This window comes from Zeugodacus cucurbitae, chromosome 5 (assembly GCF_028554725.1).
Source record: "Zeugodacus cucurbitae isolate PBARC_wt_2022May chromosome 5, idZeuCucr1.2, whole genome shotgun sequence".
In the NCBI taxonomy this organism is placed as follows: Eukaryota; Metazoa; Arthropoda; class Insecta; order Diptera; family Tephritidae; genus Zeugodacus; species Zeugodacus cucurbitae.
The window spans coordinates 16,982,462-17,010,206 of NC_071670.1; the positions used below are offsets into that span (position 1 = coordinate 16,982,462).

The 27,745-nt window shown below is 34.6% G+C and overlaps 1 protein-coding gene and 1 long non-coding RNA gene across 11 annotated transcripts in view; one reads left to right on the forward strand and one right to left on the reverse strand.

The window, feature by feature from the left end:
• LOC105217115 (protein sprint) overlaps positions 1-27,745 on the reverse strand; it is a 444,786-nt gene that overhangs the window by 21,029 nt on the left and 396,012 nt on the right. The gene's annotated exons all lie outside the window — the stretch shown is intronic.
• Positions 7,606-9,592, forward strand: LOC105215330 (uncharacterized). Of its 2 annotated transcripts, XR_008471539.1 has the most exons (5): positions 7,607-8,194; positions 8,459-8,498; positions 8,563-8,847; positions 8,906-9,058; positions 9,112-9,592. It is a non-coding gene; the product is annotated as an uncharacterized LOC105215330 (long non-coding RNA). The 2 variants fall into 2 exon arrangements; XR_008471538.1 differs by having other exon boundaries at positions 7,606-8,194; positions 8,459-8,847.

Genomic DNA, 27,745 nt, shown 5'->3' on the forward strand with positions numbered 1-27,745 from the left:
AATCTGCACATAAATTTCATATCATAATAACAATGATAAATATTCTCATCACTCAGACGTGCGCGTCTTTTGTACGTAGCCATTTACATTAACGCGCTCACACTTGCGAACACACATACATACAAATGTCAAAAATGTAAGGACAACACTTCACTGTAGCTGCTGCAGACTGCTGCGTTGAAAAACTTTTGTTTTGTCTTCCGGTGGAGACTTGCGTGCCGCGTGCGCGCTGTTGCTCACAAACTTACTGGGTGCTACGCGGCGTATGAGTAATGTGTAGGAATCAAGTGCTTCAGAATGATTTCGCTAAGTATGAGTGAAATTGTATGTGTGTGCGACATTTGAAAATGGCATCGACGAAATTAACGCTCAAGTGCGTCTGTCACACTAAAGTGAGCATAATAAGCAACAACAACAACAGCAATAACTCAATTGATGCGTCGCCTTTGGGTTGCTGACTGCTCAACGAACTGATCTTATGAATTTGGTGCGCCCGTTTATTCAAATTGGATTTTATTCAACACATTGTTGTTGTTGCAAAACTTTACAGACAACTAGCAGGCAACAAAAATGCTCGGAAAAGTGTTTGCTTTTTCCGCTTTTTTTGCTGAAGTTGGTTGTTTTTGGTGTCACAATATTTGCGTATGCCTGCATGTGATTTGATTTAATATATGTATTGCTGAGGGCATTAATCGCATTCACATTAACTACATCAACTAAATGGTCAGTCACTAGTTGCTTTGACATTGCTTTGTAATTGACGGAATAAAGTAAAGACGGATGAATTAAAATTTTAAGAACAAACTATTTTTTTTATTCTGGAAATTGAAATACTTTTATATTTAATGTTTGTAATTCGATTGAAATTAAAAATAAAAAATAATTATTTTATTTTAATTCAATCTTTATCTTTTTATTTAAACCAAATCAGTTTAATTTAATTTACTTGTTTTATTTTATTTTATTTTTATACTCTCGCAACAACAAAGTTGCTAGAGAGTATTATAGTTTTGTTCACATAACGGTTGTTTGTAACACCCAAAACTAAACGAGTTAGATATAGAGTCATATATACCAAAGTGATCAGGGTGACGAGTAGATTTGAAATCCGGATGTCTGTCCGTCCGTCCGTCTGTCTGTGCAAGCTGTAACTTGAGTAAAAATAAAGATATCTTGACGAAACTTGGCACAAATATTCCTTGGCACCATAAGAAGATCAAGTTCGAAAATGGGCAGAATCGGACCATTGCCACGCCCACAAAATGGCGAAAGCCAAAAACACATAAAGGGTCATAACTAATCCATAAATGGAGTTATAGAAGTAAAATTTGGAATAAAGGATCACCCTAGGAGGGGGCATATTTGGATGTAATTTTTTTAGGGAAGTGGGCGTGGCCCCGCCCACAAATAGGTTATTTGTATTTAACTCGCAAACCAATAAAGCTATATAAACCAAACTTTCTGCAGTCGGTTCTCTTATGTACCCCACCACACACCATGAAAATAGTTGAAATCGGATAATAACCATGCCCACCTCCCATACAAAGGTTAGGTTGAAAATTACTAAAAGCGGGTTAATTAACTAACGAAAAACGTCAGAAACACTAAATTTTGCAGAAGAAATAGCAGAAGGGAGCTGTACTCAGATTTTTTTACAAAATGGAAAATGGGCGTGGCATCGCCCACTTATGGGTCAAAAACCATATCTCAGGAACTACTCGGCCGATTCGAATGAAATTCGGTATATAATATTTTCTTGACACCCTGATAACACGGACAAAAAATGGGCGAAATCGGTTTACAACCACGACTACTTTCCTTATAACTCAATTTTTAGTTCCATCTTATTCCTTCACTTTATTATGCAAACATAAGGAACCAATGAAGATAGCGGAATAAAACTTTACACAAATAGTGCATATCATCTCTGGCTTCACTTGCGAAAAAATTGTAGAAAAGGGAAATTAACTTTTCAAGGCCCCAGATATCGAACATGTTGAACTCAGCGCCTAAGGATAAATTTTAACCGAAAATATGGGTAAATCTCTCAAATATCTCAATTTAATTCAGAGGAAATTGTTTTCTTCTAATAGTGTGTCTCTTTTCCAAAAAATATTAAAATCGGGTCATAACATCTCCATATACCTCATTGTAGGTTTTTCAAAAGTATCTTATCCTAGCTCCCATATACCTAATTATAGGTGTTTCAAAAATACGGTGAGCTTTATTCCGCATATATGTATTGGTTAATATGTGAGCTATCTTATCAAAATTAAGTGAGGGTATCGCCTTGACTATAGTGTACCTTGCTGATGAAAATGAATGAAATCGGTTCAGGAATTACCTCAGCCCTCATATACTATATATGACGATTTTCGTTATTCTATTAAACTTTATGCCGAATTTATGGGTTAATTTGAATGTTATCTTAATAAAATTTCTTCAATAAATTGCGGGAGTATAAAATGTTCGGTTGCACCCGAACTTAGCCTTTCCTTACTTGTTTTAATTTGTTTTTTTTTTTTTTTTAGATAAGATATTTTTTGATTAAATTTTTTGCATTAACAAAATATTCTTTGAAATTTAATCTGCGCAGCGTTACCAAGTGTTCGATTTTATGAGCTGACGATATAAAATGCGCATAAAAAACATTGTAATTTAATAACAAACAAGTAGCAAACAAAAATTTTGTATCCCTAAAAAAAAATAAAAAATTACGAATAGTGCATAAAAAACATGTAAATAGCAAGCTTCTCACTTGCCACAAAATATGCTCTTTAATAGACTGCCAACGAGAATATTTGGCAGCTTGCACGTTGCAGCAGTATACTGCTTCAGTATAGAGCTGTTATGGCGCAAATAAAGTCACAAACTGAAATTTATACTATCATAACAACAACTCAAGTGAGAGCGACAACAACAAAAAGCAGCAACAGTAAAAGCAAAGCACACAGACACAACAACCAAGTACCAGCTAACCGCGTTCAAGTGCTTGGTATATATTTTAGGAGTATAAGCATATTTATTAAACCATGCTTTGGTATAACTGGATTCTACTGCAGCTTACAGTTAACTTTTTGGACACTTATATACATATATACTGACCAATTTAAAGTGAATAGCAGACGCTTTTGGCCGCAAGCTAGCGAATGACAAATAAAGCGTATAACGGAGAGTTTATAATAAAGCGTTGGAGTAAATATAACTGTGAATATGGAATACGTATATGTGTCTATGTAAGTGTAGGAGCGCACTAAAGCGTTGCACGTAATGTAAGCTTAAATAAACGTAAAATTCATGAGCTGTTTTGGGACATTTGATAAAGCTTGCGTTGAATATATGGAAGTTGATGGTGGACCAAGTGCTGAATAAATGTAATATGCATTAATGAAAGTATATAAAGTATTAATATATGTATGTAAAGAGATTTTCCAAGAGTATAAACTAGAGACCGCACATCTATATATGTATGAGACCAAATGTAGCTATCACCGCACTTTTTCATATGGTTGTTGCTTGCTCTTATTGTATTTTTTATACAAAACGTTAAATTACAGCATTTATTTTTGTAAAACCACATTTGACAACGAAATATTTTTGAATTCATAAAATTGTATTCAAACAAACACATTTCCAAAAAGTTTTAAAAATGTTACTCATACGCCACGTCTACCCACTACTGTGTGGTTATACGAAACCATTTTTGGGATCAATTTTATTGTGTTATCTACACTTTGAAGCATACAATTCAATTACATGTATTTGTAATACTCTAACTAGCCACCAGAAGCTGCTATTTCTTTTTGCTTTCTTTCTTTCTCGACCATTTCCTGTCGCTAGTCTCTTCTTAGGTTTCGAAAAAAGAACTCAACTGCTAGTAGCCAAATTTAATATCCACTTAAAGCGCACCACAATCACATTTCTCTGCACACTGGAATGTCTTTATTGCATTGGCTTACTATCTTCATTGATTCAATTTCCGTCTACTTCGATTTTTTGGCTGACCAAACGTTGTTTGCGCGCCTCACACGCCGGATGCAAGTGTACGCTTTTTAGCAATTTTCAACCATTTTTCTTTCAAGCATTTCACTATCAGTCAATGCATGAAGTATTGCACACGGGCGTGCCACACAATATGCTCACCACTGTGAGTTTCTCCAGCATTGGCTGTTCGGCCCGGTCTACTGAGTATTTATGCCGGAAATGCAATTTGTGATTTCGATGGTGGAGGACCGGAAAACGTGCGCTAACGATGTGAGAAATCTCAGCAAAAGACAATAGAAATATATTCTGGCATTCAACTTCATTTCCTTTTCACTCTTTTGTTAGCAACTCTGTGTGTGCGCATTTTAAATTGCTAGACAATGGCAGCGCGGGTGATCTGTGGAGTTGGCAGTGAGTGTGGTGGTACAAATTAAAATATTGGCTTGTGTATTTGACTGCTAGGTATTTGCCGTAAATTAATTGTGCAAAATGGCAAAGATTACCACTGCAGGCATTGAATTATTGCTAGTTAATTTCGTGCAGAAAAGCAGCGGCAAAAGAAGAATTGAATTGAATTGAGTAGAAGTATTTAGCCGAAGGTTTGGACGTAATTAAATAGTTAGGATGAAGATGAAAATTGCTGGGTTTTGAGTTCATTTTATATGTTTTTCGTGAAAAGTTTAATTGAATTCATTGTTTGAGGTAATAATGGTGTTTTGTATATTTTCAATTGAAAGGTGTGTAACTAAATTCAAAGTTCTGAATCATGCTCACTGAGAATGCGACTTTAGATTATAGACTGGTTTGAGTATTGAGTATAAAAATTAAAAAAATATAATAATTTTTATAAATTTTGCATACTCGAAATTATAAGTATTTGTTTCAAATTCGAGTTTAAAATTTTAAAAATTTCAATTTTCGTAATCTTTTTTTATTTTATAAATTTTAAAATTTCAAAACTCGATTTTCGAAATCTTTTTTTTTTATTTTTAAATTTTAAAATTTTAAAATTTCAAAACTTGATTTTCGAAACCTTGTTTTTTATTTTTGGAATTTTATAATTGCAAAACTTGATTTTCGAAACTATTTTTTTATTTTTGAAATTTTATAATTTCAAAACTTTATTTTCGAAACTATATTTCCAATACTGAAATATTTGATATTCAGGTTTTATAAGAAGCAGACTCGTATTTTGAAAAAATTAATATATTTTATTTCACAGTTAACTTTAATGAAGACGAAAAGTTCGGCTTAAAGTTTAAAGTTTTCGGGTTTAAAGCCCATATCAGTCACTCCATGCAACAAATTATAATAACATTTTAAGACCAGCTGCACTGCGATAAACACTCCAAACAAATTGCCATACATTAAATAAATAATTTCTATAAGTTTATTACAAAATAGCTCGTTAGCAGTAAATTTCAAAATTTACATACATAAAACAAACGAGCAGAATAATCACCACGTACTCGTCGTCGCCTGTGAAAATTCATTATTTACATATTTGCTTATATGTGTGTGGGCACATTAAATTTGTATAGAAAATTTATCGCACACAAATAATATGCAATTTGCAATTTTGCTCACGACCAACCAAAACAATTGTTGCAATATAATGCAAGCTTGATGTCCGTGTTGCATGCAACACATACAAGTGCCAGTAATTTCAACTAACAAAACAATGCAATACATTGTAGCAGCAATGCAGGGCAGTGAGTATTGGAAAATTTATTACTATTGCAATATTTGTTAATGAAATGTTGATGGCAGAGAAGGGAGGATGGCTGCAGGCTTTGGCAGCGTAATAGAGAACGTTGCAGTTATTTTATATATGCTAGTGGCAATATTTACAGTTGCAATGGCCGTTGGGAATATGGCATGCAGCAGTAAAGTTTAAGGGGGTTAGAATGGGCGTATTCGTTTCACCACTTCTCGCAGCATAGATATGTTCTTATTTTTGAGATTTGATCCCATGTCTTATAGAAAAATGTATATGAGGAAACTAAATGAAACATACTATAACCGTAGATTTAGTTATTTACCGCAGAGACCGGATTAAAATGGTATAAACACGTTTGCTATTTCTTTCTAATTAATTGTATCGACCAATTATTTTTTACAGGTACCCTTAAAGTGGTATAAACATTTACTAGGATATTTGTAATAGATGGGAGTTTTTGACTTATGTCAGTTAATTATATTTGGTTATGGGATCTATACCAATTGTTTCTATTCATTGCGCTAGTTTCATGGACTTATACCAGTTATTTATATTCGATTATGCGATTTTTACCAGTTATTTATATTTGTTAGGCCAGTCTTAGTGTCCCATACTTTATATTCGAATATACGATTTATACCACTCATTTCTATTTTTGGCCAGTTTTAGCGCCTTAAATCAGTTACTTATGTTAGTGACTTATATTAGTTATTTATATTCGATTATGCGATTTATACCAGCTATTTATATTTTTTAGGCCAGTCTTAATGTCCTATACCGGTTATTTATATTCGAATATACTATATTTATACCACTCATTTCTATTTGTTCGCCAGTTTTAGCGACTTAAATCAGTTACTAGTAAGGTCAGTCTTAGTGTCTTATACCAGTTATTTATATTCGATTATGCAATTTATACCTATTGATGTATTTGTTAGTCCAGTTTTAGTGGATTATACCAATACTTTGTTCGATTTGGATTCAAGTTACTTTTCCTGTTTGAGATTTGAATCTCAAGAATACTAATTGAAAAGCAATAAACGATTAAAAGGTAGCCGACAATATTGATTACCAGCTCTACCAGAGCTACTAACATAAGAAGCTGGAAGCTTCGGTAATGCTAAAGGTAAACAATAATCAGTACTGTACTAATTTTGTTGACTATCGCTTAATACTTGTCAAATCTTTTAACCTCAATAGTTGTAGAAATATAGGAAACTAACTAATTTAGCACTATCAGAGTTGCCACATCAGCAGCCGGAAATTGGTTCTTTGGTAGTTCTAAAAGTAATCAATAACTGTAATTGTACTTGAATTTGTTGATTACCACTTAGGATAATTCAAATTATTTAACTTCAAAATGAATAAAAGAAAATGTTTGTTGAAGCCGTATCAGAGTTGTCACTTTAATTATTTTAATTCTATTCCTAGTATTTCAATATATAATCAGTAATCATAATTGTAATGAATTTTGTGACAAGTTAAATCATTTAACCTCAATGTGAATAGTAAGTGCTGGCCTTTAAAGTTAATTCTGCGCTCATATACAACAAAATAAACCCTTACTAGGTGAGTATGCGTGCCGGTGACAGTTTATGTCACACTGTCAACAATGATAGCATTAAATTAAATGCATTGTCAATACGAGTATCGTGAATATTTAAGGTTATAGCGCAGATTGCCGTGATTGTCCAGCAAATTGCAGGCAGGCATGCACAATTTTTTATGTATGTAAATTTGAGTACATACATATGTATGAGCGCAGAATTGCATTCCGGTCAGTTGCAATTTTGCATGACAATAATGAACGTTTAAAATGCATTGTGGCTTATCACAGTCGACTGATGAGCAAATAGGCAATAAGTAACTGAGTTTGGGAAGAGCGCATAAGTGAATTTGAAGGCAATTGCTGGCTATAAAGGCATATGAGAGCGCATACAAGCGGCAATTGTACAAATACTGTGTGAAGTGAGGTGAGCTGTGTGCATATTGAGCATTTGTAATGCAGCTGATAAAGACTTGCGAAATTTATGTAAAAGTACCGTAGAGGCGCATAAATAACGAATTAATGTGGCAGCAACGAATGAGGAGCGATTGTAGAGCGGTCGAGAGTGGAGAGGAGTGTGTGTAAAATATACACGTAATTCGCATGAAGGGTTTCGAACATATTCGAAATAAGGAGTACATCGTTGTATTTGTAGTAGCATACATATGTATTGTTGTATTATAAATGCGCATTTATTTACTGTATTGATTGTTGTAAATGTAATTAATTTAACGGATATTGTTGGTCATATTTTATAGATTAATGAGTTTGCATATAGTTGGCAGCAAATGCAAATATGAATGCAAATATGAATGTAATTTGAGTATATGGATTTATACTCCCATGTGTTGTATGTCTGTGCATTCCCAGCAGATTTAAAAGCGAGATCTCCTGAAAGGAGAAATGAAGGAGTCCTCCTATTGACCTCTTTTAGGAGCAGTAAGGTAGATTTTTTAATTTTGTTCTTATATTGTGCTTTTTTATATTTTATTTTAGTGTTGACCTCCTTTTGTCATCTTTTAGGAGCAAAAAAGGAGATTTTATACTTCTATTGTGATTTTTTTAATTCATTTCAGTATTGATCTTCTTTTGTCCTCCTTTAGGAGCAATAAAGGAGATTTTTTAATTTTTCGCAGCTTAAAAATCGTACTTTTGATTAAATATTACAATTTAACGGCAAATAATAACTGTTAATTTTTGTCTTCAAGCAATTGTTCATTTCAACTGTGTTTTTTAAAGCGTGCAGACGTAAGTGTTTTATATCTATTGAGTATTAAATATTTTAAATTGATAATTAAATGTACTCTAAAAGGCATTTAAAACGCCTAGTGAATAAAAAATTAAATAATTTATATAAAAAAACAAAATAATAACACACAAAATGAAAATGATGTGGAAAGTGTTAATGAAATTGAAAAACATGGAACAAAGAATACGGAAGCTAGAGGAAATATCGGCGCAGAACACTATACTCCTGGAGCGGATTATTGACATATTTCCACCGATGGAGATTGAATTAATGATATTTCCTATTAAAAACATGAATGATTTAGCATCTACAGAGTCCTTGCTTTTGAATAAGCCCGAGGCAGAAATTGTGAGTATGATAAAATACATTTGATAAGATGTTACTAAACAGTTTGAGTTTATTATAGGTGGCCTATCTGAAGCAAAAATTTTCAAAGAGACCCCTATCAAAAATTTTGGATGAAGTGATTGCGGAGTCCCTGCTCTTAAAAGTGAATTGGGATGGAGCCAAAAAAAAGTTGCATTAAAGAGTTATGCACTTTTCAATAAATTTCTTTACGGTAATACATAATTTCAATTCATGTCATCTATTTTTTAACACGTTTAAATTTAGAGGCTTTAAAAGATGATTACTCATACCATGATTTTGAGGCAAAGATCAAAAAGGCGTTTCTCAAATGTAAGGCTCAGTTCTACAGGAACACTTATAATATAAAAAAATAATAGATTTCATGTACATTCATTTAATTAAAAAACTTTAATAAAAAATAAAATTATAAAAATTTGTTTTTGTTAAAATAATTGCAGGTTGAAAATAATATAGGATTTATCATAGAGATCTCCTATAGTAGTAATCATAGAGATCTCCTTTGGGATTAATCATAGAGATATCCTATAGTAGTAATCATAGAGATCTCCATTAGGAGGTTAAAAGGAGTACTCGCGTTCCAATGACATGCAATGTTAAAAACGAGTATACAATTTTACGTGTATTTACACACGAGTATTAGGAGTAATTGGGAGTATAGGATATCTCCTAAAGGATTAATCCAGGAGGTCTCAAACGATCATCCTAAAATCTGCTAGGTTGCTATTAAATATCGGTGTATATGAGTAGAATAAAGAAAAATGTTAGACTAAATATTAATAAGGAGTCAAATAATACACTTATTGAAGGTTTTTTTTTTTGTGTTCCCGAAATATGGGTAGAACTTGTTTCTCTAAAAAATTTCTGCTAGAAAAATTTTCGAATTGTGGGACACTATCATATGTACACGTGTATACTAGCGAATGGGTTGAGTGAGACATAGGTTCAACGAACGTTGTCTTCTGAACTTCTACAGCATTTTTATAATATTGAATTTTATTAATATAAAATTTCAAACCGATCCCAGTAACACGCCAAGGTACCTTTAGGTTAGGTTAGGTTATTCTGGTAGGCTAAAAAGCCACACATAGACCAGTTTTGGTCCTTTCTTCCAGATTAACGTAATGTGTAGCCCCCAAATGCCCCAAATGCTACCGCTTGGCACATAACTTTTGCGGTTTTGCATCCCGGTATATTCTTCCAGCGTGCTTTGAACTTTTTTACCAAGTTTCTGTCTAGATCATCATATAGACAGTGTACAGGTTTATCTACGTTCATCATGTTTTGGATGACAGTCTTACGCATCGTTTTGCACCTTTACTGTCACTCAAAACTTTAAAAGCGATAAGTTCCCAAACTCGGTTGTCAAGATTTCTCGAGAACTATATAACTGATCTTGACGAAATTTTAGACCACGAGTTATAATTTATATTGGTTAGGAGGATAATTTTTTTCAATTACCACTATAAAAAACGAAATTTTAGAATTTTTTTTTAAAACCTCTGGCAAAAATAAAATTTTAATTTTTTTATTTTTCGTCCATGTTTTAATTTAAAGTCTAAACAAATTACTACTACTGATCAATAGACGGAAATTTGTAAAACTTTTGAGGATAACGAAATCGCAGGATTTTAGGGATACTGGAAAGTATGTGTTCTATTGCAAGATTGCAACATTGCAAGATTGCAACATTGCAAGATAAGTTTCGAAAATATATTCAATTTGAGGCTGTTTCCATAAATATGCTCGAAAGAGATCATAGAAAAACATAAAAAAATATATGAATATATATAAGAACGGATGATACTGTATCAAAAAATATTTTATAAAAGAGTTTAAAAAGAATTTATATTTCAAAGAAATATTAAAGCTAAGAATTTCCAGCCCCTTCTGCGTCGCTTTGAAAATTTCAACAGCTTCTGTACTACTTCATTAATGTTTAATATGTCTGCAAGTGTTGCAGCCGTACAACAAATATAAATGAGATATTTAAATTTCAGCAGTGAATGTATAGAAATGTGCTGTTTGTGCGTGTGCACACATGCGGTGCGTTCGCCCTATTGATCTTCGCTCATTTCGTTTGCCAGTCGAATTACAAAACGCCACAGGCCTCCAAGGCCTCTACCAGTAGTCGCGCTGGCACTTTACCCTTCTGTCAACAGTTGCCATTTGTATGCGCAGTCTGATTTACACACACTTATATCATCTATATATATGGTTGTCACATCTGCACATTTCCGCTTCGCCTGATTTGAATTTGCAAACAACATTTCCGGTTGTTGTGGCATGCAGCACACGCAGGGCATTTTTTTGTCAAATGTACTCACAGAAATCGATTGGATAAAGCGCTCATGTACTAGGTGGTGTATAGACATTTGCATGCGTATAAATCAAAAAACATTTAGTGTAAAAGCATATATACGATGTACGAATTTGTAAATATAGTTGCTTTGTCTGTCAGTGGTTAACCACAAAAGTATGTTTCAAGTTCAATGTAAAACTCCAAACACTGTGATTTGTGGCTAGAGAATATATAAATGGAATTTTCGAAATCCGGTTGAATTCGTAAAAAATGTCTCTTTCAAAAAAATTATGGAAGAGCTTTCTAAAAAAAGCTTTATGAAAAGACCAAGTCAAATAAAGATTTTTCGAAAGCGCTTTTTAAAAAAGCTTCAACGAAAAAGCTTTTCAAAGTCGTGTGTTTTCCTAAAAGTTTTCTGGATATTATATGGAAAACCGCTTTTGCTATTTTTATGTTAATTTTGTCTTTACCTAAAAAGTTTAACGGAAAAAACTTTATGGTAAAAACTTTTAACAAAAAGCTTTTTGGAAAAATCTCTTCGAAAAACTTTAAAGTAAGAGTTTTATGAAAAAGCTTTACGGTAAGAGAACATTAGGAATGATTCGTGCGAAGTTGTCATCAAAAGCTATAAGGTTAGTTGAAACTTGGTCTCAAAATTCTTTGATTTGCAGTAAGAAGATCACGTACATGTTTTATAAAGTCTCATTAAGAGTTTACGCCCAGTTCTGGATCACTCTCACTTTTCCTAATGTCTCGATCACTTATCTCGTTTAATTTCAGTTCTAATTATCTTCCATCTTCTAGGATGTCCGGGCGATAGATAAAATAAGATGACGTTTTCAAAATTAATCATGGTTCAGCTCTATTATCTGTGATTTAAGATTATCGTAAGTAGTTGGTTAAACTGAAGCTTTACTTGGATAATCCTTGACATAATACATAAATATAGCAACCAAGGGCCTAGCGCATGTTCTAAGTCCTTGTTAGGAGAAGTTGAGTTAGGATTTCAAAATCGCTGTTATATTTACTTCATCCAAATTTAAACACACTCAACAAACCAACTAAACACTGTGCACTAGTTACTCACTTCAGTGTGGGCGTGATGGCCGCCAGCAGGCAGTCGACAGTTTAAATTCAACTGCAACGAAGCGTAAGTAGCCAAATGTGCGGTATTTGCTTGGGCACAACGATTGCCGCAAGCACGACATGGTTACAAATGTGGCAGCAATACTATAACGGTATAGTGCTGCACCAGCAATAGCTATTAATGCAGGCGCTTGCATGGTAAGGCCTCCAGGGCGTATGAGTAATTTAAATCTGTGGCATTCGCAATGAATTTCCAAATGATTTCGTGACAACGACTCTAAGCGTACGCTACCGTGTAAAAGTAAAGGCATATGCAAACTAATAAACACACATATATATGCATAAATTTGACTACATACAGATATACATTTGAATGCTGGAAATTGGAAATTTTGGGAACACCTAGAAAGGGTTCTAAAGCTTGTTGAATTTCCATGCCAATGCATAATTATGTGTTGTTGCTATTCAAAATAAAGCATGCTTTATGCATTGTTGTTGCTGCTGACCATTTGTTACATTTGAATTTTGCTCAAACAATTACTGGCGCCTTAACGTATGCAATGCTCACCAGCTCAATTGCTCCGCATCTTTAAGCAAGTGTATTAGTTGAAAAGTCAAATATGCTGAGCAAAACGGAAATTCGATTTGTACGAAATGATGATCACTTAATTTGTAGTGCAGCCGTCAAATCAGTCAAATGTGTCAATTTGCCAATATGTTTACCCACAGATGGTTGAGAGCGTAAAGAGTTGGCGCTTGTGTGTTCGCATATGCATGCGGAATCAAATGGTTATGATTGTGTGCTTATACGAGTATCTATTTATGTGCGTGTGAAATCATTTGACTATTCAGTTCATTGCTTGAACTTGGAAAACTTATGCTTGTGTTAGGGTAGTAAAGATTATTTACACTTGTGGCGATTTTGGACACAGGGTGACCCATATATAATAGTTTATGTTATTTTTACAGTGACGGCTTGAGGAAGATACTGACTGAAGGTCATTAGTATATCTGCAGAATGAAATAAATCGCTGAAAGCTTGAAAATTTTCAAATGCATTTCCAAAAACAATATTTTAAAAGTTCCGATTCAGAATTTTTTCTTATCTAGCATAGCATATTTTCGTCTAATCTTTTATTTTAAGGTAAATAAAGTATCTGAGTGCTTATTAAGAGTCATTGAGAAGCCAAATCTAACTTTAGAGAGGGTCGTTGGTCTGGACTTTGTTTCGGTGACACTTTCTACGAATACTTCGTGAAATATGCTGCTGAAGATGCCAGTTCAGTAAAAAGGGAATGCTTTACATAATTTTTTGGAGAAAAGCTGATTAAGAATATATACATGCAAATACAATTCATTAAAAAGTGAAGAGTATATCTCTCTCTTTCAATGTTTTTCTCTTCCTCATCGCCAGGCAGTCTTATATAGTTTTCTCTTATTGCTTTCATGAGTCTTTCGTTTTTGGTGGATACCGTTATAGTGATCAAAATAGGCATATATCTGCAATTGAATATTTCGTTAAGCCATTGGAGACATTTATATTTTTTTCAAATGAGCTTAAGAAAGTTGTAACCTCATTCCATATAGAATTTATTCACACGAGTTGTAAGTTTCTTGATGCAGTTATACCGAACACCTAGCATCGATATAGATGGGTCTCTTAATGATGCTATTCTCAACAAAATAGCAAAACATCACCTGTGTAAGTATATATTGAGCTGCTACAACCACAAAAATGCGAGTTTCACTTACAACTCCGAGAATATGAGATTTGAGGTTATGTGCCAATGTTTGGTTTTAATCCTTAAATCGTGTCTAAAGTAATATAACTGTTTGTAGCGGTATCCATATCGTCTAATAAATTTCATAGCAAAGTAACAAGTCTATTAAAATAAATATTTGCACATCCCTAGCATGTTTTTAGGCTTTTGATCGTACATACATATAAAATACTATACTTGGAGACAAATGAATATATGTATTTATATATAGATAGTATATTTGCACGTTTGCTCAACGGCTTACGATTGCCACTCACTTAAAGGACATTTTGAGTAGACACTTATGCCAAGTGGCACTGCAGAAATGCCAATATATTTCTAGTTGAGTATGTGAGTGCTTATGTATGCAGGGGCATATGTGCGTAGTTTTCGCATTTGCATTTAACGCTGGTGTGCCATGTAATGCATATTTAAATAGTAGCAACATAACTATATATACAAATGTACATACCACATATATATTTATGTTTGAATGTATGTGAAAGTCTTATTTCCTTATGTTGGCCTTGGCAGTCGGCAAAGTTTAAAAAATATATATATTTATTTCTATATATATGTATATGCATGCTAACATTTATATTTGCAACCAGCTGTAATCAAATGTTGTATGCATAAGTCTACACACACACACACTTATATGCAAAGGCTTATATGCTTGCCCAAGCGCGGCACTACAGTTGAATCTCAACTCACTCCTCCTTCAAAAATAACAGTTATTTAGTTACTATTCGTTTTATAGAGTCATATGCGTTCAGCATATTCCATTAGCACGCAAGCAACTATACTACATATACATATGTGTGTGGTCTAATGTAGACGGCGCTCAGTGCATAAAGTGTCCGCTTGCCTTTGGCAATTCAAACTTTCAACTCGTTTTGCGCAAATCGCACAAATTGCAGAAATTGCATAAATCTGTTGCCATGAATTACATATTTTAATTATGTATTCAAATGTAAGTGTTGTTGCATGCAACACATTTTGGTTTACAATGTTATGGGTTACTTTTAAGAGGATGTTTTGAGCGAATTTTGCCTTTACGTCTTAAATAATCGTAATTAGAATTAAATGTTCATTACTTTATGTCACTAAAATGAAGTATTTATTAAAAAAATAATTCGCATATTTTGTTTTTAGAAATTTTAGATTGGCGATTTACATATCTTGCTTACTTATCATGCCCAGTCGCGTTTACTAACTGAAATATGTAGTTAATTAAATTATATGAAGCTTTAAGAAGGAAGGGGTAAGAGAAGAAGAAGCTAAACTACTTTCTGATATAATGCAATCGCTTCCAAAACATTAAGAATCACAAGACGATAGTTTATGAGAACTTTGCTTTAATTAAATGAACTGAAAATAAAAATTTTTCAAATAAATTGTTCACAGATCTTCAATGAGTGGAGAAAAAAATACCTTATTTCTCCTCTTGATGGGTGATATTATTTTAATGACGTTTCCGCCCAGGTTCCAACCAGATAAAGTACATTTTTTTGTTCTCTTGATGGATACTATAACTATCTTGAAGTTCCAACCAAGTAAAGGCATACCTTTAATACTTAGGATATTTTACTTAAGTATATATTATACATATTTTGGACAATGCACTTTTTAACCGAGATTATTGTTATTGAAGCTATTGCTTTTACGATTTACCTCGAGTGGGCAAGATCTTATAACATTCGTCGTAAGTCCTTCTGGCCCGAAGTATTTCGTAAAAGGACTAGTGGTTTGTGCAAGGTTAGCCTATCATTGGTTATAGTAGTTTTAATTAAGTAATGCCCAATTGGTCCCACGGAAATTAAAAATCTACCCAAATGTCAGTTATAGAATATATAATCATCTTAAACTTTATTCTTTATTGTACGATGTTTTTGAAGTAAAGGCTAAAATATCCTATACCTTTTCAAGTATTGAGGTTAACAAACGGAAAAGGAAGTAAAACAACTACGGTGAATTTTGATTTAAGAAACTTCGACACTTGAGATCAAAGTACAGAAATGGTTTAGACTTCACACAGGACTGTCTTTAAAGCTTCAAATGTGATCCATATCTTGGGTATCAGACATAAAATATAATCTAAACCTTTCTGCATGGTTATGAAATATGCATTTTAAAGAAGTCGGTTGGAGCTTCGGGTTTATCATCCAAATACGTCATTGCCTTCGATGAGCAATGTTGAAGTAGTAACTTTAATGACCAAAAGATATCTCACTTATTAATAAAGACTGCGATTTTAATTAAATCCTTCTCCTCTTATTGCACAATTACATTTGAGCCCCGGTGGTTTGAACAATTGACCACAACTGTTTGACCGCATTTAACTAGCGGAAATTAAACTCAAAAGCGCATACACCAGTGTAACGATCCAAAAAAGGAGTGAAAATAATTAAACTGTGAAATAGTAAATGTTCAATTGATTACGCAGCGCAAACATGGTGGTGTTTTCCAATTTCCATCAATTGCAAGCGATTGAAATTAGCATTTCAGCGCTAATGAAAATACTGTTGCATACGCCGAACCGCATGATATGTAATATCCGGTTGCATGTATTCATCTGAGTATGTGAGTTGCATGTAGTGGTAGACGCACACACATGTATTTATACCACACAAATAGCATTTAATCCGCCCCAACTCCATTGCAATCGCTATTCAATTAGTCGCCAGCTTTGCTGGTTCTACGGATCTTCGAAGTTTATCAGCAGCTTATTGTTTTTCACATTCTCTGCTCTTTCTACTCTATATATACTACGTTCATATATGTATTTGAGTATATATGTATGTAGGTACTTATTTAATAGACTATGGGCGTTGTGGTTGCGTCGATATGCGGATTTGTTTCGGGCGACAACCATGTCGAACGTCCAACTGTTGCACTGTCTGCTGGCAGGTGATAAGCCTATTAGCTTAATCTGCTGAGTGTAAACGGGAATGTGGGGTAAAGTTGGGCGAGATGATACTAAAAGCATACGTATGTGTTTGTGACTTCAACATTATAGGAAATTATTTAAGAAAGAATATAAGTTAAGTGAGGTTATGTGTCGGATGATGAGATCGGGTAGGCTTAATCGAAAGAAGTCTGAATGTTGAAATTTGTGTTGTAAAGAATCATATATTTCATGCATATTAAAATTATTAATAGACTATCTAATAAAGACCTTTTTTGAATGAATCCAAATTTTTGAGGATCTTCAGTATGACTCATGTTGCCAATTTGTATAGACAGATGGCGCTGGTGTCAAAATAATTATTTGAGAATTATTAAAGTTCCTTAAAATTAGTTATTTACATATTTCTATAAAAATTACCAACATTTGATAGATAAAAATCGATTCGATAGGTGGCGCTGTGACTGCTATTCTTCTAAAATAAATCTCCGAATGAATTGAAAAAAAATTAAAGAAATTAACCTCCGATTCAGTTCAACTAAGAGTTGGGTATTTAATATAAACATTTTTTGAGTAGAAATTAACTCGCTAGATGGCGCTAAGATCTGGTTTTCGTGGACTGGAGGGCATGAGGGAGGGAGGGCTTGAGACATATGATGAGGTGATGTTTTTCTACTTAGTTCGACAAGTCACCAGCGTTAGAATTTTTTGTTGTGGAATGAGCAGAGGATAAGGGAGAAGATTAATTTTATGTGGAATTATGATTTTTGTTGTCAAAAGCTCAAAGCTCAAATTAAGTAATTTTTAGCTTATTTCTTTTAAATTTTCTTTTATCTTTTAAATTTTAATATTCTTTAAAAATATTTTCTGAGAAATATATTTTCATCCTCTAAAGTCAGTACCCTTTTGTTCTGAAACTGAAAAATAGAATATTTTTCTCCACCACTTTTGCAACTTTCTAATAAACAGTTTAATGACCCGCATTGTGCCACATCCATTAATGGTGCCTTTTGTGGCTGTTTTATAAAAAGGTAAGGAAGTGGCAAAGCTATAAAAATCGCTCCCTCTACAAATATAGAGCACAACAAAAGAGCGTAAAACTAAAACTGCGTTGAAGTATGCGTCGCTTGTAGATTTGTTGCAACATTTTTAATGCATTTGCCACATGCACTCGACTGAGTTTTCAATATAAAAAAAAATAAAAATATGTATAACTTCACTTTACAGCAGTTGCGAAAAATATGGAACAGCTGTTGTTATAGTGGTTTTCAGCACGCTACAGAGGCTTTTAGAGCGTACTCAACGGATTGAATAGATACATATTTAGATATTTATTAAAATACATACATGTATTTGTATATAAAGTTGCCAGTAATCGAGTCATGCTGCTGGCCGAGTTTCCCTTTACTAGTCAAGCTTGAGCGTACTAAATGGCAGTCGGCATTTTGCTGCTTGCTTTTTGTGTGTCCAGTCCGCAATTTGTGGGGTTATTGCAACTTTGGAAAGACACACAAAATCTGGCTGTTATTTTAGCTGTAATATTCGCCTAACAGCTCTAGTCTGCCACTGGCTTTTGCATTTTTGTTTAAGTTTTTACTAAATTTTTATTATTTTTGTTTGTAATTTTAGTCAATTTGCTTTTTTTGCTTTTGTATGCGGCTGGTTTGTGGCAACTAAATTTTGAAATTCTTTTAGTTGACTTTACATGTTCAATGCTGTGAAAAACTAAAATTTTAGAATGTAGTTGGTGAGTCATGCTTTAGCTTCAGTAGATTTTTGTAGAAAAAAATAATAATGAAAGACACACAAATAATGAAAAATTAGCTGCATAATAGAGTCTCGTTCAAATTTATTGAAGCACCAGTTAATAAAAATATTCTCATGCATTTTTTCTGATGAAAAATATGCTTTGTTGGAGTTTCGTGTTGATAGTAGAGCTTCGGGCATATTTACAAAAACAAATAATTGTTTTCATGTATTTTCCCACAAACGGCATGTTGTTCGAGATATTTTGCTTTTATTCACTTATTAATTCATGTTATACAATATTAATTACAGTTATATAGACAAATATTTACAAAAATTGTTTAGTATTTTTTATTATTAAAAATTCACGGATGAACAAAAGACTAATTTTTATTCAAAAAAAGTTAATATGGCATTAGCTGAACTTTCGGATCTCTCTAGACTGTTTCAGAGCTTTATAAATTCATCCGAATCAAGTTAGAAGCTTAATTCAGAGATTTGTTAAATGATAAGCTCTGAGAACTGCTTTCAAAGTCTTCATAAACCTTCAAGTTTATATTTCGTACTGCCGTTGGAAGTATCCGACACAGCCTTTAATTCATTTATAAGTACATATTAAGATATAAAAAGTGTCTAAACTCGAGGCCTAATATTATTTAAAAAATTTGAAATTTTGAACATATTTTATAATTATTCCTAACCTAAAATTTTGAGATTCCTTATCAATCGCGTGCAAGAAATTCCAATTTACTTATCACAACTTGACGATTTTTTAATTCGTTTTAAAAAATCATATGTATGTATATTAACCCTTTAGTACATAATTATGAATGCGTTCTCAAGTGGAAACATTATTATATAAAGACTTGTTTAATCATTTGGCTACCAAAGATTCCGATTAGTGTTCGGTTTTTATAATTTGGTCATTAAAAATGTTCTGTAACTTTAATATTTGTATAGACTGTACTTCATATATGGAAATGTTTCTAAGTGGGAACACTGTTCTCTTTCTGTTTTCTCTCTCATTTTTGTGCTTGTTGGTTCTGTCTTTATGGATATCTTAAAAATATTTTGCTTCTTGACTATACTATTTTTTTAATGTAACAAATACTATGGTATTATACTATTTGTATCGACTGAATCTACGCCAACATTCTTTTTCTTTTCTTACAATTCTCAGTTGAGGAATGTATTATAGAGGAGACGGATATTGATAACCGTGTTTTATGAGTTTGTTTCCATGACGGTCGGGTCTACAGACAGATTTGAAAATGGTTTAGCTGTAGCAGCTTTATAGTAATTTCGAAGAGAAGATTAGAGGAGTATTAACGTTATTTTCGGTTATAACCAGTGTACCTATTTCCAAACATTATTCCTGTTCATAACAATTTACTAGAAATTCGTTTGCGAGTACAGCAGAACAAAAGGAGTAGGCGCATTGATTAAAACCTTGAAACCGCAAACAGTTACTAGAAAACAAAGCCGAAACATTTTTCATTTAACTGCCCAGACAGTTGGACTTGCTGCGTCAAAGGAAAATTTGTGAACAGTTATACGAGCAACAACAAAAAGAAAGCCATATGAAATAAAAAAATAAATGATTGATAATAGCTGCTCCACTCTCTCTATTTCAAAGAACAAAACACACATGCGGCAGAAAAGAGGAGATAACTGTGATATATGATATGTATGCACATTAGGGTGGTACTTGCATTGCTGCATCACCCGACATTTTGTAGAACTCCGCTATGAAGATGGTGCTGGCTTCCATAGTGAAAGATATCGTGTATATCGATTTGATAACTGAATTTTTTTAAGGTGGAGAGGTGAAAGTTCAAACCATCTTAAACAACATCGATCGGAATAAAAAGCTGTATATTATATGAACTCAAATAGAATGGCACCGATCGGAGGAATGAATTACGTAATTTTAATTAATTGTTCTATTTTTTTCTTTCTACATTTAATTGCTACCCTAATAGTAATGTATATACGCCGACGCAGACGGATATCAAAAAGTCATCAACAACAGACAACACCGGCCACACATCAAAGCAGGTGCGAGGCATACAGTGAAAGGGTAGAGCTATGCAATGGCATAGAGAGCAAAAGAGGGTTGGAGAAAGCGGTTTAAAGTGCGCTGCCAAGGCCTTCTAACTGCAGTTGCCACACATGTAGACTTGCTGCGTAGGATTTGAACAACAACCTATGTGGCTTTTGTGGCAAATGACGCTGGCAACAGTGTCATTAACAGTTAACAAATGCTATGGAATTGGAAAAGGAAATGGAAATGGCAATGACAATGGCAAACAAATCGAAAAATGTTACAACCACATTTTGCTTTGATAACGAGCTCTGCCGCTGTGGCAGCAACAATATGCTAACTGGCTGCCCACTAAGTCACTCCCCATCGCATTGACAAGTAATGACAACGCGGCAAAATAAAACAAAGGCTTGTATTACGCCAACTCATCAAATACATGCCTACCCCATCCGCCCAAAGCAGTCAGAACATGTTGCCGGTTGCCTTTATCTACCTACAGCCGAACCCACGCAACGCCAACTCCATTACTGCCACGCTGTCTGCGTACCGATGCCGATAAGCGAGGGAGCGCATAAATTCCTCAAACGTTTACTGATAAGACTAGCATAGAAAAAAGAAAATAAAAAATAAATAAAAAAATAGATGAAAAAATCTGGCAATCTCCCTCTTCATTTCTAGTTGACTAACATCACACGCACTCATCACCGCATCAGCCATCATTGCCGACTCATCACTGAGTGTTAATGACATTTTTATGCTTGTTGTATGTGTTTCGTTTAATGTTCGTCTGCTTTCGTCCTTTACCGTTACACTGTTTTAGGTATTAATTGTTTGGTTGCTCTTTTATGTTCGGTTGTTGTCGTTGTTTTGGTGTTGTTGTTGATGTAAATGCGTTGTTAATGAAATATTAACGAAATTGTAATTGAAAACATGACATATACACTGTTGGTGTTGCTTATGTTCTACTACGGGGGTAGCTTGTTAAGTCACCGACTTTCAGTATTGATATGGCCCATACTTTGACTAGCTATATTTTAAGATCATCACTGTTGTCAGTCAGAACTTCGAAGTCGTAGATAATTTCGTATACATGGGAACCAGCATCAACAACACCAACAATGTCAGCCTTGAAATCCAGCGCAGAATCCCTCTTGCCAACAGGTGCTACTTTGGACTGAGTAGGCAATTGAAAAGTAAAGTTCTCTCTCGACGCACCAAAAATTTAACTCTACAAGTCGCTCATCATTCCCGTTTTGATTTATGGTGCAGAAGCGTGGACGATGTCAACATCAGATGAGACGACAATAGCAGTTTTCGAGAGGAAAATTTTGAGCAAGATTTATGGTCTTCAGAATATTGGCAACGGCGAATGCCGCAGACGATGGAACGATGAGCTGTACGAGTTATACGACGACATTGACATAGTTCAGCGAATAAAAAGACAGCGGCTAGGCTGGCTAGGTCATGCTGTCCGAATGGACGAAAAAACTTCAGCTCTGAAAGTGTTCGATGCAGTACCCGCCGGAGGAAGCCGAGGAAGGGGAAGGCATCCACTTCGTTGGAGGGACCAGGTGGAGAGCGACCTGGTTACACTTGGGATCTCCAACTGGCCGCTCATATCTCGTATAATAAATTCGTCTTCTTAGTATAACGGAGTAAGAATTTTGTTCTAAGCATACAATAATTTGCGTAAAAAATTAATACATTCGGTAACATCTAGTATTTCAAATATTTTAATTTACGAGTAAATTGTAAGTCGAAGTCCATCATTGTAGTTTCCCATATTTCCAGCTCAGAGGAGAAGATTTACTTGTTGCTCTATGGATACTCAGGGCTCGACTCCAATCTACATGGTTAAGAATAAAGCTTTTCTATTGGTGTCTGTATGTCAGAGGTTTTCTGGTAATCAAATGGTACCCAATCGATTAAATATCCATTCAACTATTCCACGATACCAACTTGATCTGGGATCTGGGAGTGAATGAAACTTGGGTCGCTTAGGGCCTAGCCTTATAAAACTTTCTTTTCCGATTTTTGAATCTTCTCATGAATTTAATTAAACATCTTACTAAACTTTTTAAAGTAAAATTTCTAATTTATTCTTTTGGAGAATTACCATCTCCGCTGCATTCCACCACTTTCACCTCATTAGCCTTTGCGGCACAGCAATGGAATCCTGCATGGGAAGCAGTTCAAGAAGTGATAATAAAACGCTCATATTTTATTTAAAATGTTAATGTGTGCGGACAAGGCCAACAAGAAATGAAAAAATATAGCAAAATAAAAAAGCTTACACTAGAAAAAAGTTTAAATAGCCGAACAAGCGTATAATGCACACAACGGGACACTTTATGACTTCATCATGTATTCGCCACAAAAGATGGTCGCAGTTCAAACTCGAAGCCACATACATTTAGCGGAATGTGTGTAGACCATTCGACAGCTTTCCGTTAAGCTAGCAAAGCGAGCAGATGAAGCAATTGTCTGTATGGACGACTGACAGCCAGCCAGCTATCCGTGATTTTCGGATTCCAACTGCGTGGCGCGCACATTTGTACGGCCAATTGTCGGTGGCGTCGTCTTCAGTTAAGCGGCCAATAAGCGCCATTTTGCGCCAAAGCGCTGCGCTCTGCTCGATATGCTGGAAATTCGCGCTTCGCAATGTCTGCGTTCGTGGAAAATTGAAACGTTCACACAACTCCCATGTGACCTCAAGTGGCGACCACAACTGTGCAGGGTGGTGCTCCCGTTGGCCGCGCGCTATTTTGGTCGTTTAGTGTGCAATTTGGATTTTTTATTCGGTTAAGCTGATATTTTTTTTGTGTACTTGTAGTTTTGAATTGCACTTTCGTTTTATTAAGCTAAGCGGATTTCGGGAGTACTGGCGTTTAAGTATCATTTCGTTTTGCTTGCTTTTGTAATGTTAAAGTAATGTTTTTTTTGCTATGTTTCTACAACATTTTCTAGAATAAATTAAAAAATTAGGAAAAATATTCTTGTTTGGATTAATGTGTGAATATAACCTCAAAATAATAGTTGTTGAAAAAAGAGACACGGAATGTTATTTAAAGAGAGTTTTAAATGTACTGAAATAAAATTTTTGAAATATATATGTGTGTAAATATTAAATAAATATTCTTAAATATTATGCTGTGCTTTATGCCTTTTAGAACTTTTTTTATTTATCCCTTTTCTTTACTTTGGAATCATATCAGTTGCTGGCTGATCAAAGAACGATAGCCATGTGCACTGAGTAAATTTTATTTTGATATTCAGCATAAATCTGGCTTCATATATGATCGGTATTTTTATCCATTAAAAATGCTTCATCACGATTGCATCATAAGATTAATCTATTAATCTAGTCTAATAAAAACAATTTTTATAACGCGAAATCTCAATAAACAATCTACTCTTAATAAACCCAAAATTGATTTGTATAATTCTATATAACGACATTTTTTATCTCTTTATTTTTAAGTTAGGTTATGTAGCGGATATCTGTGGATATCTGTATCTCCCCAGGAGATCCCACTTTTGATACCCTCAAAATGGATGCCCAAGACCTTCAAGCTTTTTATAAATTGGTTAAGGCAACTAATTTGTATTTGAGACAGTTCAACTGGTTCTCCGAAGTTCGTCCAGCTAAAATCTTTAATCCACAGTCTAGCGAAAGCTGGAAAATGATAGAGAAAGTGTCTCGATGTTTCAATATCTTCGTCTTCCATGCAACTTTGGTTATTAGCTCCTGATAGGACATTTAGCCCCAGATCAATCGGGCAGTCCTTAGAAAGGACTTACGGCGAGCTGAATAGCTAAGAGCAAATATCTCAGTAGATCTCCTGCGATTCATCTAAGGCCAGAATGATTTCGCAGTCGCACAGGTACTGGACGTTGTTCAACGCCAACGCCACTGATCCAACGCGAAGATTCAGAAGGATAGTGGGACTCCAGCTTGTTTCCAATCTGAAGAGATTGCAGTTACTATCCTTCTAACTATGGCATAATGGCAACCACTTCCGTTTAAAAAGTTGTTTGGAACAAAACGAAGCAAAAATGTGATTTAAAGATTAAAGAATTTTATAATTAAAAATTCCAAAACAAGTTGTGTTTATTTACAACAGTAATTCGTTTTACTAACCGAATCGTCTTCACTCTCTAGAATACTATTAAACATCAACTGAGGTCTTAAAACTGGAACATACATAATTTAAGCGTATTCTTGATTTCTTACACAGCCTATATAGCAGATATGGCTTCAGATTACAGATCTTCAGAAAATTGTTTATCCAGAGATCAGTGTTATAAGTTGTAAGGAGGTCTAAATCGTTAAGGGAGCTTCTTTAAAGGGGTTTGATATGTTCGCAGAGGCGTTCCTGTACTAGACAGCACTTCAGTTTTTGTTTAAATATGAAAATGAAAGACCCTTTTTTTGTGTCAGAGAGTGAAGTTAATCGAATAGAAAGTCGATTGCCTACCAATCGCAAGCAGTTGTCTATGCAGTAAAGGGTTCTAAATATATTAAATTTGGTTTCGAAAATGATGCTGAATCTTCCGAGATTGAACAGAATATTCTGTTAAAAATAACTATTCTTAAGCTCGTCAGCTTTTCTTTCAAGTAACTTTGATCCGGTATCCTGACATAACTATGAATAAATAATAAATACAAATGTTCAGATAAAGATACACAAAGACGAGACCATGTGAAAATCTATAGAGTAGTGCAGTAAGCGATATAAATTAGTAATTCAGAAAAACGTACGCAATAGAAAATGGAACCTTGATGAGTCAACCAAAAGCAAATTATTAACATGTTTTACCTATTATACAACCGAAGTACAATAATAACCGTTGCTGCCTAAATGGTTTGACAGATTTCAGATGTATTACTTAATAAGTATGGCAAATTTAACAAAAAATAACTTAATTGCCATAAAATTGATTTTTCACTAAAAATCATTGGACACACAGCAATCACTCAGGTGTGTGCTACACGCAACACTAATGACCGCAGCGCCATGCATTAGCGCCAGTAGCGGTACGCGAGGCGTTGGAGAAGACGGTGGCGATGCTGTAAGCATCAGCTGCCACTAATTACGACATTACGCGGTGCAATGGTTAGCGGCAGGCATGGCGAATGGTTGTGTGGTGGATGAGGTGCCACTTGCAGCAAAACACAAAAAGAAAAAATATTAAGCGCTCAAGTGCCTGAGCGTGTGCACCTCATACCAACAAACGAAAGTTTGCGGCCTCTTAATAGCTGCTTGCATCGGCTGTGCAACATAACAAACCGTTAACTTTTTGCACGGCAAAATAAGTTGCAAGAAAAAATTAACAAAATTTGTTCCTGATTTTGTTTGTTAAGCGCTCAGGTTGCCATGTATTTATTGTACGTATTTATCTTGTTGTTGTTGTTTGAGTACATATGCTGCCTATTATGATTGATGGCGTTTGATGATGGCCGTTGGCGTGCTGGACGGCCGGCAAATCATGCAGACAATATGAAAACAAAAGCCTAATTGTTGTTGTTATTGTGGGCGTTGGCGTTGCCATGACCGCTGCTGCCACTGCTGCTGGAGCAATTACCGCAACCAAACCAACCAACATACTGACGCGTCACAACGTCCAGCCATCATCGATGCTGTCAAGCAAACCCGTCTCGTCGCTATGGACTTTGCTGTCTATGATGCCGCTCCCACACCCCGGCAACAATTGCGGTAGAGCGACGCGTGTGTGGGGGGACTTAATTGCGCGTATGCGCGCATAGATTTTGCATATTGCATGCGAGCGCTTTGCCTACACCACGGCGTGAGTATTGATGTACGATTGTGTCGGGGCAATGATCCATTGTCGGTATCATTCGGAGAGTGCTTGAGTTGCTGTTGTTATGCGCTGGGTGTGGTTTGCTGTCAGTTTGTTGGGGTTGCAAGCAGACACATGCCACATGCTGCAGCTTAACTAACGTACTACAATAATAAATAGACAGCGCAAGCAACAACAGCAATCAAACATCATTGATTGATTTTTAATTATCAAATACTTTAACGTTTAAATGAAATGTTTTGATTTGCTATGCGCATTCTTTTCATGCCACCCACTCGATGCGCTAGTTGACTGCTGGCCACATTTATCAGCCCATCGATGGCGGCGGTAGAGTGAGTAAAAACTTTCATTTAGCGTGCGTTTAGTTGATAAATATGTATGAGTCAACAACTTTTCTTTTCTCTACGCTTGTTTTTGTAGTTAAATGGACAGCCGGTGCGCCGTCCATACAGTTTTTTCACAATTATTTTGTAGCAAGTACAGAGGAAAACCCCTCATTACACACCACATTTTTCCTTGGCAAAGTAATCAAGTTGAAAAAATCTTTGTTTCCCGTTTTAATTCCTCATGCCCTCAGTTTTGTGTTTGGCTACAATGTTTCGCTTTCTTTTGTGCCGCGCATTACCGTTAAATAGTGGCTGTGGTTCGAGTGTCTGGTCAGTCTAATGAGGCATGACATTTGCAGCCTAGCGTACTCGTTCATAAGCCTGATAAACACACACAATCTTGGTATTCTTAGTGCTTTTGTGAGTGTGTGCGTTTCATGCTGTCTGCGCATTTTTTCTTTGCATACTTTTGTGCTCAGTTTTTAATTATTACTGCGACAGCTCTTTAACATATGTAGCGGTTTAAAAAAACAAACAATGCTAAATGTCGGCGTAATTAGTTGTTTTATAAGTGGTGTGAGGGAATTACTGTGGACGTGCTGATTGAAATTTGCGTTTTTATAATACCGGCGGAGTGCCCAAGTGTATGCTATGCACGGAGGTATGTTTGTGCCGTTAAAGGACCCATGTGTTTGGTGTGTCCAATAAGGGCGATGAAAAAATTATCTTAAAAAATAATTTTTATTTTTTTATTAAAATTAACAAATGATATTTTTATAATAATAAAATAATAATACTTTTTTAAATTATAGTCCTGGAGTAGTCAGGATAGCTTCACTTGAAATTTTAAACATTGGTTTTAAAAGTTTTTTAATTTATATTTAA